The sequence below is a fragment of the Asparagus officinalis genome, chromosome 7, assembly GCF_001876935.1.
Source record: "Asparagus officinalis chromosome 7, Aspof.V1, whole genome shotgun sequence".
In the NCBI taxonomy this organism is placed as follows: Eukaryota; Viridiplantae; Streptophyta; class Magnoliopsida; order Asparagales; family Asparagaceae; genus Asparagus; species Asparagus officinalis.
In genome coordinates this window covers 104,910,095-104,918,873 of record NC_033800.1, presented here as the reverse complement: position 1 = coordinate 104,918,873, position 8,779 = coordinate 104,910,095, and positions in this window count along the sequence as shown.

Genomic DNA, 8,779 nt, shown 5'->3' with positions numbered 1-8,779 from the left:
ATGTTTCCCGTGCACGAGCTAATGGTCCACAAAAACAAATGGATCTCTTTCATTGCACAAATTGCAATCGGAAGGGTCATTTGAATGAATATTGTTTTGATCGTGTTAGTGCACCATATGTGCCCAAGAGGGTTCATAACCCTAGGGCTTTGAACTTTAATGATAGGGGTCATGTCCCTAAATCTTTTGGTACCAAGAGTTCTTGGGTACCAAAACAAATTTGATTTTTAAACCAAGAATTTTAATGTCTTATTTTTTCTTTTCTTGGTTTTGAAAATTATGCTTTGAAATCTTTTTATATGAAAACAATTTTTAATTGATCAAATCTTTTGTTTTTCATGATTATTAGTTTTGATTTTAGATGAGAGGTTTGTAGTTATATACCCTCCGGGTTTATTGGGTGTTTATTCCCAAATCTTGTTTACCGGATGCTAAAATATTTATATGGGTTGATTCTAGCTCAATAACTAGATAAAATTGCCTCTCTTGAGTTTTGAAAATCAATGATGATTTCGTTTTATGTTCTTATATGATTTACTTGCGATTTATGATTTCATTGGTTGATTTGTTTTCATTTGAAAACTTTTTACATGATTCTCATGTCTTCCTTCTTGTGATTTCATAAATCTTTTTTTATACAAGGTTTTTATGTTTTTTGATATGAGACAATATGTTCATCTTGATATATTTATATATGTTCTCATTATCTCTTGAATGTGAGTGATTTTTAGCATATTTTTTATGCTTGCTCACATATTTTCCATGATCTTTTATTGCTTATATTCTATATGGCTTTTTGATAGGGGGAGCAATCCCTATACTTGTTTTATACTCACCCATGCTTATTTGTAGGGGGAGCTTTCGCTCTCTTAATTCTTTTGTCCCCTTTTTGATGTTGTCAAAGGGGGAGAAATATTGTGAGTATATTCTTTCTCGTTTATATGCATGTGAATTATAAATTATATATTCATTTCCTTCATGCATATATCTCTTTTTGTAAATTGTTTGTCATCATCAAAAAGGGGGAGATTGTTGGCCTTCTTGTTTTGATGATGTTTAACAAATAATTTATCACTAATGTTATTTGTCTAGTATTTGTGTTTTCTTATTTATTATAGACAAACAACGTAGTTGGAGGATGGATGGAATCGAGCCTTAACGATCATATCAAATGGAGGTTGGCGGAATTGCTCATATCGCCATTGTCTCATTATTCATATCATCCTCTATCTTGTTTAATTTTATTTACCCTTGTGTTAGTTTATATATCCTTGCATATATATTTCATCATATAGGATATATCTCATTGTTCATCTTGCTTATCCTAGCTCATATAACTTGTTATATTTCATACTTGCTAGGATAACTTGTTAATTAATTTTAATTGATATTTAAATCAGATTAGATTAGCATAAGACCCTAATCACCCCCCCTCTAGGGTCTAACACATTGGTTAGCCCAAATGGCATGACAAGAACTCAAAAGACCCATATTAAGTCAGAAAATGCGGTTTTGGAAATATCCATTTACCACACTCACAATTGGAAATAAGTAGAATGAAGATCAATCTTCGAGAAATGCTGCGCTCCCCGCAGCTGGTGGAACAAGTCATAAATCCTCGATAATGGATACCTGATCCGGATAGTGACTTGCTCAACTCACGATAATCGATACACAATCATATGCTATAGTCCTTCTACCCCACGAAGAGGACCGGTACCCCCATGAAAATAACTTCTGACAATAAACCCTGAGTCAACAACTCATCTAGCTGAGTCTGTAGCTCCCTCATCTCAGCGGATGCAATATGATATGATAGGGTGCTCGGAATAGGATGCTCGGAATAGGGTGCTCGGAATATTAGTATGGTGACTGCTACAACTCGATGCAGGGAAACAACCTCTCTCACTGGAGAAAATGTAGGTATGTCCTAAAAGATATCCTGATACTCTGAGACAACTCCGGTCTCGCTCAAAACTACACCCCGATCCCGTATCATCACCTTCTCGATGTATGCCAGAAATGGCTCCACATTCTGATTATCCTATGAGGTTGCTATTATCTATACAATCCTAACAAATGCTCACAAGCATACTATTTTAACAAAACAATAGATACTAATATTGTAGGATTATAACCATTTCATACGATGAATGTCATCGAAATCCGACATCCACAAAACGACCATGTCAAAGATGAACTCAAACTCATCTATACTGATGACACATCTCCTACATATAATCTCTAATAGGGACACCTCCCCTAGAGGAGTAGAATCTGATAACAGAACATCTAAGGGATGTGTAACTAACAAGAGCCTATATATGAAGGCATGAAATATGAAAGAATACGAAGATCCTGAATCAGACAAGATTCGAACTGGATAAGAATTTACTATGAAAACTCTGCTCGCACTATGCTCACACGGTATGACTACATAAACCCTATCGGTGGGTAGCGACTGCTGTGCTATTAGTGATGGAACGTATGGGTCCATCTGACCATGATGAATACTCTGAATAGCACAATTCTGGCCTATTGGCCCCTAAATCCTCGGAATAACCGGTAGTACATCTATTCTCCGATGCTGGCCATAACCGCGACCCTAAGACTATTGACCCTGACCTCTGTTATGCTGGTCTCCTACTGGTGTACTGCGATAATTCTTCGATCTATATTCGATCTTATTACAATTATATCATGTGTCCCGAATCATGCGCTATTGTGGCGCTATTAAATCATGTTGTGCTATCTTCTTATAATGTCTTTGTTGATGATGGTAAAAATTCTTACCCCGCTGCTGGGGTCCTCTAGATCCCACAATAAGCCTCTTGCCCTTGTTATTTCTATCATGCTGGTCTTGATTTCATAATTAACGATAGGCATATTTCACTGCTTTAATCGAACTAGCTCTAACTGCTTTTCGAAAAAGTAAACAAAATTTTTCCAAATAAGTGATATACGTTGTCCCGGCGAAAATCTAAAATCGTAGCTATCCTTTGCTGCTATTCCCCGGTGATGTCCTCTATGCTGAATATTTTTAACCTCTGGTTTGGTACGGAGTCGACGTTAAAAAAGTTTTCATATACTTCTTTTTATTTATAAGTTGCACATGAATCTTGTGTGCCCTGCACTATGGTGTTCTCAGTGTCTGATATCCTTCCTATTCTTTTTGAGCCAAGCCTTGTGCTATGTGGTTCTATCAACAGGTATTTGTGACGATGACGAAATCATTGGTATTGCCTCTTCATTAGGCATGACTGGTACAATTGGTGGTGGAACTCTAGAAAGTGATACTACTAGCGAAAATAGATACGCCTCTCGCTCCTCGAGTGCTACAAAATATTACTACAAATGGTGTCATAAAGTCGATCAGATACTGTGGAGCCTGCTACGGTTTGTGCTCTGCTTGCCCAGCTCTCCGGGTACGAGTTTTTTCTCGATCGTATCCTCGTCCCAACATTTATAATATCGAGAGGAGAACTTATGATCATAGTAAGTGAGATTGCAAATATATATATATATATATATATATATATATATATATATATATATATATATAACGTATCACAATACGTATACATAATATATAGTATTCACGTAAATACTTTAAATCAACATAAAATAAATATCATAAAAAAAATTTCAAAATTTTGAGATATACGCATATATCGTCCTCACTCATTCTGGGAATTCCTAACGGACTCTATACATGAATCCTAGGAAACTCTATCCTATCTCCACAATTTGATACAGAAATGATCCTAAGGATGCTGGAACTAGAGCTCTGATACCAACTGTGATGCCCCAGGGTTCACACAAGGCTACAGTCTAAGGTGAAACCTGGATTATCAAACCTGCCAAGCACCAAACACCATGCTACGACATGTTTCACCATCACAGTTACTATCTCTTAAATGGAAACAACAAATAGGTGAAGGTACAAAACAGGCAAGTAATAGAAGTAATAAAAAATCAGATATGTACAGAAAAAGTATATCAACAAATGAGCCCAACCAAAATAGAATAAAAATATCACTAAGTCTGAAATACATCACAACATAATGAGTCAAATGAAATCTCACTAAGGCACTCAGCCTCTACAAAATGGATACTGCTCTAAAGTCTGAACAATAAACCTAACTATATAAATAAAACTTTGATCTGCCTGAAAGATACAATTTAAATAAAAAACAACAACAAGAGTGTCAGAGTGCTACATCAAGATCACCTCTAGGGGAAGAGCTGCTAAATGAAGTGGAGGCTCTATCTATTAAGCATAATTTACCTAAATCATTTTTCATGTATCTAATATAGTTAATATTTAGACACCTACAAGACGAGACGTAGTACATCGAGCGAAATAATCAAAATAATAAAACCCTCATATATATACTATATGTCTCAATTTGTAGACACCTAAACATTAACACCGTACTAAAGACAAACAATCTAATAAAATCAATAATTAGAAACCCACAACACGAGACTGGTATGTCGAGCAAAATAATCCAAACAAGGAAACCCTCATATATATACCATATGTCTCAAATTATAGATCCCTAAATACCAATTCCAACTCTCCTCATATATATACCATATGTCTCAAATTATAGATCCCTAAATACCAATTCCAACTCTATGAATAAAAACAACACTCAAAAAACCATATGTCTCAAATTATAGATCCCTAAATACCAATTCCAACTCTATGAATAAAAACAACACTCAAAAAAATACTCCAAGCCTAAACCATATAGGATCAATGTCACAATATCGAACTACTTCTCAATTAGTTTGGGTAATAATAAGATAATATCATCCAACTCAAAAATCACCATAGGCCATATCATGTATGCCACAAATCAAAGAATTTACCCTACTCATGGGTAATCTAATTGGGAGTAACTACAAATGATAATACATATATGGGTACCTCCTTGTGCAATAGCGATACTCTTGTAATTTTCTTACTCAATCGCTCTGCAAAAATAGGTTTTATCTCTCTATTCTGGATACATGAAATAACAATACTTTTATAATACTCTTACTCAATCGTTCTGCGGTAATAGGTTTTATCTTCCTATTTCGGATACATAAAATAATAATACTATTGTAATATTCTTACTCAATCGTTCTGTGATAATAGGTTTTATCTCCCTATTCCGGATACATGAAATAACGGTACTATTGTAATATTCTTACTTAATCGTTCTGTGGTAATAGGTTTTATCTTACTATTCCAGATACACGAAATAATGGTACTATTGTAATATTCTTACTCAATCATTCTGCGGCAATAAGTTTTATCTCCCTATTCCGGATACATAAAATAACGATACTATTGTAATACTCTTACTCAATCGTTCTACGAAAAATAGGTTTTATCACTCCATTCCAAATACATGAAATAACTATCCTCTTCATATGTATTCATCAGCTCAATGTGCGACAAAAAGTACGTTAACACAACATAATCTAAGTGTACGTGCATATATCTCGATGTGCGTGTCCATAACTAGTGTTCACCATAATCTCTGGTGTTAAATAACTCTTAATCATTATAATATAATTGTACAATATTGATAAGCTCTCTCAAAAATAATAAACAAGAGCGAAACTCAAGAAACTTTCACGTTATATATCAATTATTTCAAATCAGCACATTTGTACTTTTTTGCAGAACATATTGTTAGTCAATTGAGCATATCTTTCTCTAGACAAACTCTTTTTAAGAATAGTTTTTTGATTTGGAAACTAGATTCATATAGCTATAATTTGGCACTAGTTTGGTTCAGTTTTGAGTTCATATGATATCTCTACATTCCAGTTAAATGTTATATATGTGCAGTAGTTTTTTTTTCTACAGAATGTATCATCAGTAAATTGAGCATTTCTTTCTCTAGGAAAACTATCTTTAGGAAAAGTTTTCTATTTTGAAATCTAGATTAACATATATTTCAATTGGCATTAGTTTGGTTCAATATGGATTTCATTTGTTACTTCAAATTTCTAGTTAAACAGTATATATGTGCTGCAGCTTTTCTGGAGAACATAACAAGCATGATTATTTACACAAAAAATCATATTTAAACCTTCAATCATGTTTAAAACATACTAAAACATATATAAAACATATAAAAATACTTAAACTTTAATAATCACTTATTAAAATTATCTCGAATATAAATCAAACTCATGTGTTAATCTAATTAGGGTTTTTAACCTAATTAACCAAATTCTTCAATCTAAAGCTTGAACTTTTAACATATTAAACAAAAGCATGATTAGCAAACAACTTAGAAAAGATATACATTCATTAAATCATATTTTCAATACTTAGGTTTCACAAACCTAGGGTTTTCTCATCTTTAATCCATATGTAAACTCAATTAAATGTTAAATTAGGGTTTAAACATGATTAGAACATGATTAACAAGTTAAAAATAAAATTTTGAAGAACCCTAATGATCATGATCATGTTTCTATTATAAACAGCAAGAAAAACATGTAGATCTAATATTTGTTTAAGATCTAACAACAAAAATCTATTCTTTTTCACATTAGATTAAGATCTAAGCATGTAAACATAATTTAAACTTCCAAACTAGTTATTTAACTATGGGGACTGGTTTGGATGAAGTGATCTTACCTTAATATCATGTATTAGCGTCTGAAATAAGCAGCAAGCTATCCCCGAGCATAAACAATCTGTTCTCCCTTGCCACACGTCAATGATCTCGCCCTCGTGTCAGTGTTTTGCTTCACAAAGCTCTCTAAACTCATAAGAAAAGATCTAGGTTTTTTGAGGGGAGAGGGTGACTGCTAAAATTCATAGATATGATAAAAAAAGAATTTTTGTAAAAAATACAGGTATTTATAGAGGCAAACCTGAAACCAACCTATTTGACCCGAACTAGGAAACCTAGTCTGACTAAGAAAACAACCTTTACTATTTTGGCTGTAACGTTTTCATCCGACCTCAGAATGAGGTGATCTGAGATTTGTTGGAAATCTGTTGAAGAGATATACAACTTTGGTCTTTTATTCTTTTCCATATTCTAACTACATCGGTATGTAAAACATAAAAACTCATAACTGGTCATTATTCCCAGATTTGTACTCTTTTGGCCTTTGTGCATGTTTTGTGCATTTGCACTCATATTTTTACAATATACATTAAATTAATCTCAAATCAATTCTTATCATACTCAAATATCAAAATATGTTATTTTCCACTATATAACATATTTATCATTATTATCATAAAATATTCAAATTTATGGGGTTTTACAGTAGGTGAGCTTGCTCGTGCAGGCGATCTTGGTGGGCATTGGCATGCAGGTGATCATGGGTGCTTCATGCAAACTTGGGCTTTAGGGGAACCTGAATCATATAGGCGAGCTAGGTCTTCAAGTGAGGCGATGCAGGTGAACTGTGCAGGCGAGCATCTGCAGGCGACCCTCATTCAGGCGAGCTTCAATGCTATCACGCGAGCTTGTTTTTCAGACAAGCCTAGGTCATGCAGGCAACCTTCAAGCTATCAGGCGGGCTGAGATATGTAGGTGAGCTTTCCATGTACAGGCAAGCTTCCTGCCATCAGGCTAGCTTGTCTTGTACATGTGAGCTTCCGGCCGTTGTGGAGCTTCCTGATGTCGGGCGAGCTATCCATGTACAGGCGAGCTTCCATCCGTCATGCGAGCTTCCTTATGCAGGCGAATTTCAAGCATATAGGTGAGACTGTGCAAGTGAGCTTCTAACTGTCAGGCGAGCTAACTAGGCAAGGGTGTGCAGGTGAGCCAGCCTCATTCAGGCGAGCTTCAGAACATGCTACGAAGAATATGTCATAACTTTTAAATAGTAAGTCAGAATTGGATGAATTATATATAAAAATCGACTATCTCAACGAGATGGAGCTAACCAACCCCACCCTAAAGGGTTCGGTTTGCTCTTGTCTGTTTCTCCAAATTCCTTCTGGTTTAAGAGATATCATCATTTTCCCCTTTTTTACTATTTCGGACGAGGGTTTAGCAGTTTTGTTATGAACTTCTCTGATAGGGATTAAAAGAAATTTTTATTGCCTACAGGGACCCATACTCCATCCCTTAGATCATGGGGAGTGGGTGTACTCACTCCCATGTTTTAATATCATGTGGCTGACTTGGTCCAGCTGTGTAGGTGAGCTTGACATTACAGGTGAGCTTAGGCTGTCAGGCAAGCTGGCGAGCTTTCAGGTGAGCAAGCGAGTCTGCATGCGAGCTTAGGTCTGCAGGTGAGCTTGCTTGTGTAGGCGTTCTTGGCAGGTATTGGCATGCAGATGAACCTGGGTGTTACAGGAGAGTTTGGCCTTTAGGCGAGTCTGGACCATACAGGTGAGCTAGGTCTTTAGTCGAGGCTATATAGGTGAGTTGTGCAGACGAGCCTCTGTAGACGAACCTCATTCAGGCAAGCTTTAATGCTATCAGGCGAGCTTGTCTTTCAGGCGAGCATGGGTCATGAAGGCGACCTTCAAGCTCTCATGCAGGCTGAGCTATGTAGGTGAGCTTTCAGTTGTCGGGCGAGCTTGCCTTGTACAGGCAAACTTCTAGCCGTCGGGCGAGCTTGCCTTGTACATATGAGCTTCCGAGCATTGGGCGAGCTTCCAACTGTCAGGCGAGCTATCATTATGCAGGCGAGCTTCCAGCCGTCGAGAGAGCTTGCCTAATGCAGGTGAAATTCAAGCATGCAGGCGAGGCTATGCAGGCAAGCTTCTAACTATCAGGTGAGCATAGCAGGCGAG